Raw genomic sequence first — 6,000 nt, 5'->3', positions numbered from 1 at the left:
AATTATGTAGTCAATTTTAGAATAACTGCTATGTGATGCTGAGAAGAATGTATATTCTGTTGATTTGGGGTGGAGAGTTCTGGAGATGTCTATTAGATCTGCTTGGTTTAAGTCCTGAACATCCTTGTTAATTTTCTGTCTCATTGTTCTGTCTAATATTGACAGTGGGGTGTTAAAGTCTCCTACTATTATTGTGTTGGTCTCTTTGTAAGTCTCTTTGTAGGTCTCTAAGAACTTGCTTTATGAATCTGGGTGCTCCTGTATTGGGTGCATATATATTTAGGATAGTTAGCTCTTCTTGTTGCCTTGATCCCTTTGCCATTATGTAATGCCCTTCTTTGTCTTTTCTCATCTTTGTTGGTTTAAAGTCTGTTTTATCAGAGACTAGGATTGCAACACCTACTTTTTTTTAAGCTTTCCATTTGCTTGGTAACTATTCCTCGATGTCTTTATTTTGAGCATATGTGTGTCTTTGCATGTGAGATGGGTCTCCTGAATACAGCACACCAATGGGTCTTGGCTCTATGCAATTTGCCAGTCTGTGTCTTTTAACTGAGGCATTTAGTCCATTTACTTAAAGGTTAATATTGTTATGTGTGAATTTGATCCTGTCATCATGATGCTAGCTGTTTATTTTGCACATTGATTGATGCAGTTTCTTCATAGTGTCAATGGTCTTTACATTTTGGTTTGTTTTTGCAGTGGCTGGTACCAGTTTTTTCTTTCCATAATTAGTGCTTCCTTCAGGAACTCTAGTAAGGCAGTCCTGTTGGTGACAAAATCCCTCAGCATTTGCTTGTCTACAAAGGATTTTTTTTCTCCTTCACTTATGAAGCTTGGTTTGACTGGATATAAAATTATGGGTCAAAAATTATTTTCTTTAAGAATGTTGAATATTGGCCCCCACTCTCTTCTGGCTTGTAGGGTTTCCGCAGAGAGATCCACTGTTAGTCTGATGGGCTTCCCTTTGTAGGTAACCTGACCTTTGTCTCTGGCTGCCCTTAACACTTTTTCCGTCTTTTCAACCTTGGAAAATCTGATGATTATGTGTCTTGGGGTTGCTCTTCTCGAGGAGTATCTTTGTGGTGGTCTCTGTATTTCCTGAATTTGAATGTTGACCTGTCTTGTTAGGTTGTGGAAGTTCTCTTGGAAAGTATCCTGAAGTATGTTTTCCAACTTGGTTCCATTCTCCCCATCACTTTCAGGTACACTAATCAATCATAGGTCTTTTCACATAGTCCCATATTTCTTGGAGGCTTTGTTTGTTCTTTTTTATTCTTTTTTCTCTATTCTTGTGCTCACACTTTATTTCATTAAGTTGATCTTCAGTCTCTGATATCCTTTCTTCTGCTTGATCGATTCAGCTATTGATACTTGTGTATGCCTCAAGAAGTTCTCATGCTGTGTTTTTCAGCTCCAGCAGGTCATTTATGTTCTTCTCTAAACTGCTTATTCTAGTTAGCAATTCCTCTAACCTTTCATCAGGGTTCTTAGCTTCCTTGCATTGGGTTAGAACATGCTCCTTTGGCTCAGAGGAGTTTGTTATTACCACTATCTGAAGCCTACTTCTGTCAATTTGTCAAACTCATTCTCTGTCCAGTTTTGTACCCTTGCTGGAGAGGAGTTACAATCATTTGGAGGAGAAGAGTTTTTTGGAATTTTCAAAATTTTTGCACTGTTTTTCCTCATCTTTGTGGACTTATCTACCTTTGATCTTTGATACTAATGCCCTTTGGATGGGGTTTTTCTGTGGGTGAACTTTTTGTTGATGTTGATGTTACTGCTTTCTGTTTGTTAGTTTTCATTCTAACAGTCAGGCCCCTCTTCTGCAGGTCTGCTGGAGTTTGCTGGAGGTCCACTCAGACCCTGTTTGCCTGGGTATCACCAGTGGAGGCTGCAGAACAGCAAAGATTGCTGCCTGCTCCTTCCTCTGGTAGCTTCATCCCAGAGCGGCACCTGCCAGATGCCAGCCGGAGCTCTTCTGTATGAGATGTCTGTCGACCCCTGCTGGAAGGTATCCCCCTGTCAGGAGGCACGAGGGTCAGGGATCCCCTTATCCCTTAGCAGAGCTTGAACGCTGTGCTGGGAGATCCGCTGCTCTCTTCAGAGCTAGCAGACAGAACATTTAAGTCTGCTGAAGCTGCACCCACGGCTGCCCCTTCCCCCAGGTGCTGTGTCCCAGGGAGATGGGAGTTTTATCTATCATCCCCTGACTGAGGCTGCTGCCTTTCTTTCAGAGATGGCCTGCCCAGAGAGGAGGAATCTAGAGAGGCAGTCTGGCCCCAGGTACTTTGCCATGCTGTGGTGAGTTCTGCAGTCAGAGTTTACACTGTAAGGGGAAAACCACCTACTCAAGCCTCAGTAATGGTGGACGCCCCTACCCCAACAAGCTCAATCATCCCAGGTTGACTTTAGACTGCTGTGCTGGCAGTGAGAGTTTCAAGCCAGTGGATCCTAGCTTGCCCGACTCTGTGCGAATGGGACCTGCTGGGTGAGACCACTTGGCTTCCTGGCTTCAGCCCTCTTTCCAGGGGAGTGAACAGTTCTGTCTCAATGGGGTTCCAGGCACTGCTGGTGTATTAAAAAAAAACTCCTGCACCTGTTTATCTGCCCAGAGAACTGCCCAGTTTTGTGCTTGAAACCCAGGGCCCTGGTAGTGTAGGCACACAAGGGAATCTCCTGGTCTGTGGGTGGAAAAACCATGGAAAAAGCATAGTGTCTGGGCTAGATAGCACAGTCCCTCACAGTAGAGTCCCTCAGGGCTTCCCTTGGCTAGGAGAGGGAGGTCCATGACCCTTTGTACTTCCTGGGTGAGGTGATACCCCAGCCTGCTTCTGCTCCCCCTCCATGGGCTGCACCCACTGTCTAACCAGTCCCCATGAGATAAACCAGATACCTCAGTTGGAAATGCAGAAATCACCCACCTTCTGCATTGGTCTCGCTGGGAGCTGCAGACTGAAGCTGTTCCCATTCAGCCATCTGCCAACTCTCTTGTATTAGTTTTCTATTGCTGCCATAACTAATTGTCTCCATCTTAGCAGCTGAAAACAACGCCCATTTATTAACTCACAGTTCTGCAGGTCAGAGTCCTGTAGGCTTAGCTGTTTTATCTGCCCTGAGTCTCATCAGATTGACAGCAAGGGGCTAACAAGGCTGTATTCCCTTCCAAAAAGTTTGGAGATGGATGTGTGTCTTTGTTCATTGAGGTTATTCGCTGAATTCAGTTCCCATGGTTGTAGCAATGAGATCTCCATTCCCTTTCTGGCAGTCAGCCCAGGGCGGCCTTTGCTCCTAGATGCTGCTTGCATCCCTCAATCTTTGCAGGTGGCCCCTCCACCCACAGCAGGTAGGGTCCAGGTCCGTCTTTTGCTTTAGATCTTTCCTTCTTACTCTTCTTACTCCAGCCGCATTTCTCCCACTCGAGCCAGAGACATCTCTCTAATTTTAGTGGGTTCCACTCCCTGGTTTAAGTTCTGCTATCTTAATTACATCTGCTAAATTTCATCACAGCAGTACCCAGGTTAATATTTGATTGAATTACTGGGAGATAGGAATAGTGAGGTATTACCACAGCTAGGAAGTATTGAATGATATGATTCCTGTGACATCTCTGACTTCATGTCATTCCTCTTTCCCTTTTAGTATTTGGACTCCAAGTCAGTATGGCCTCCTTGTTATTTTCTCCAACTGACCAAACCTACATCCACTTGAAGGCCTTGTCACCTCACATTTCCTCTGCCAGAACACCCTTGCCAGAGGCCTTTCCATGGCCCACTCTCTCACTAGGTTGGCTGAATCCTCTGGGAAGCAGACTCCAAGGCAGTGTTAGGAAAGCTGGAGATTTATCAGGGGTAAGGCCTGTGAAAGATAAAGGAGAGAAGGGACAGGAGAGGGCAGGGTGGGCCTTCAGACCACAGTGCAGGTCTGACATCCTTGCAGGGAGAGGGGATAGGAGGATTGGATGAAGAGCCTCAGATTTCCATGCGTACTACTGCATTGAGAAAGTGTCAGCCAGCCCAGCAGGGAGCTTTTGCCACAGAGATTGCCTGTGGAAGAGTCCCACGCTGCCTGGAAAATGGCAAGCCCTTTTATTATTGTGCTCCCTCACTGGCTGAGGATTATCCAGGAAGCATGTGGCCTCCACTCAAAAGCTGAGGGAGAAACAACCAAATGTCCATCAGCAGATGAGTGGATGGACAAAACGTAGTGTGCACATTCAGTGGAATATTAACCAGCCATGAAAAGGAGTAAAGTATGGACACGCTACCACATGGATGAACATTGAGAACACTGTGCTCCGTGAAATAAAACAGTCACAAAAGGACAAATATTGTAAGCTTCTACTTATGGTAAATATTTAGAACAGGTAAATCCATAGAGACAGAATGTAGATTAGAAGGTCGGAGGCTTGCAGAAGGAAGGAATGGGGAGTTATCATTTAATTTAATTTAATTTAATCCCCATGGCTGCCATGCTGACTGCCTCAGGTCTCTGCCAAAATGGCAACTGAGCAGTGAGTCCTTTAATAGTAAATTACATCCAAGAGGAAGGCCTGTCCTTCTGAGTCAAGTTAATTTTTCTCCATTGCACTTAAAACCTTCTGACTATATTTACCTGTTTATTTTCTGCTTCCCCAGTAGACCATGAGCACCATGAGATTAGAGCATCCATCTGTAGACTCACAGAGCAAGAAGCATGACTGCTCCAATCTTGAATGGATGAGTAAGTAAGTGAACTACCTGCTGATTCATTCATCAGACAATAGCTGATCTCAGGCAATTACAGCATGTCTTGTGTTATTTAGACTTTCCATTGATAAATTACTATAGGCAGAGTTCAGACAGCTCTTCTTAATTAGAGAATAACCTGTCTTTTGGAAAGCTACTTTGTTTGTTTTTCCCCCTGTGAATTGAATTCTCAGAGGATCATCACAGGAAAGGAGATCTCTCTGGTGTAGCTTTTGTACTGAATCTGCACTGGATGTAGCTGATCTCTGTCCCAATGGAAGAAGAATGTCCCAGGAATCAGGAAGCGTGTAGCATGTTCAGGCTGGGTGTGACTTCTGTTCAGGAATGTAGGGGGTGCACTAAGAAGATAGTGTGTCAGAAACGAGAGTTGGCACAGATGAAAGCTCTGTTGGAAAGGGTTGGAAGAGAGGGAGCATCTGTGTTTGAAGCCAAGGAGGAAGGAGGGCACATAGAATGGTTCACGTTGGAGAGAAGGAGAGAGACTGAAAGCACTTTTCTGCCTACAGAATTTTTTTTTTTTTTTAACAGGAAGCCATGACCTTGAGCATGGTTGGAGAGAAGTCTGGGGATTATTGAGGTGCTTAGATGATATGGAAAAGATATTGTGAGACCTGGAACCAGCTAGGTCAGAGATAGGGAGTGAATAGGTGTCAATGGTGATGGACCATAATTCTGCCCAGGAAAAATTAATTGTCACTATTTATGATAAGTTCTCATTCCAGACCATTGTGGTCAGTAGCTAAAGGGAGAATGTGTGTCTTTCCAGGGAACTTTTGTTTCTTTTTGCCTTAGTTAGTTCTCTTCTTCTAACACCTCTATTCTTCTTCTTCATCCCATCCCCACAATAAAATCTAAGCAGTTTGATGCCCATATCTCAAAATGCAACCCTAAAGTCAAAGAGACAAGGGGTGTTCCATAGGGGGATAGCTGTAAAGAGAAGGTGAGTCTGGAGGGGCCATACCTCTCCCATCAACTACAAAACTCCACCTAGTAAACTCCCAACTTGTAAATTCCATGCAGCTTGCAAGGTCCAGGAGTAGTACCCCCAAGCAATTATAATGTAAAAGATTAACAAGTGATCCAGGGAACTCAGAGTCAAACAAAAAAGGTAAGTTAAATAAAAGTTACGAGGCCTGTGGGAGAAACATAGCAAAGAAAGGGTCCTCTGGAATTAGGTCCAGAAAATGGTCAGGGTGTTTCTGTGGGTACTGGTTCAAGAAAAGATGAACAGAGGGCAGTGTTGTTTGGAAGA

This window comes from Piliocolobus tephrosceles, chromosome X (genome assembly GCF_002776525.5).
Source record: "Piliocolobus tephrosceles isolate RC106 chromosome X, ASM277652v3, whole genome shotgun sequence".
NCBI classification, from domain to species: domain Eukaryota; kingdom Metazoa; phylum Chordata; class Mammalia; order Primates; family Cercopithecidae; genus Piliocolobus; species Piliocolobus tephrosceles.
The sequence above is the reverse complement of the archived record's forward strand: the minus strand, read 5'-3'. Positions refer to the sequence as shown.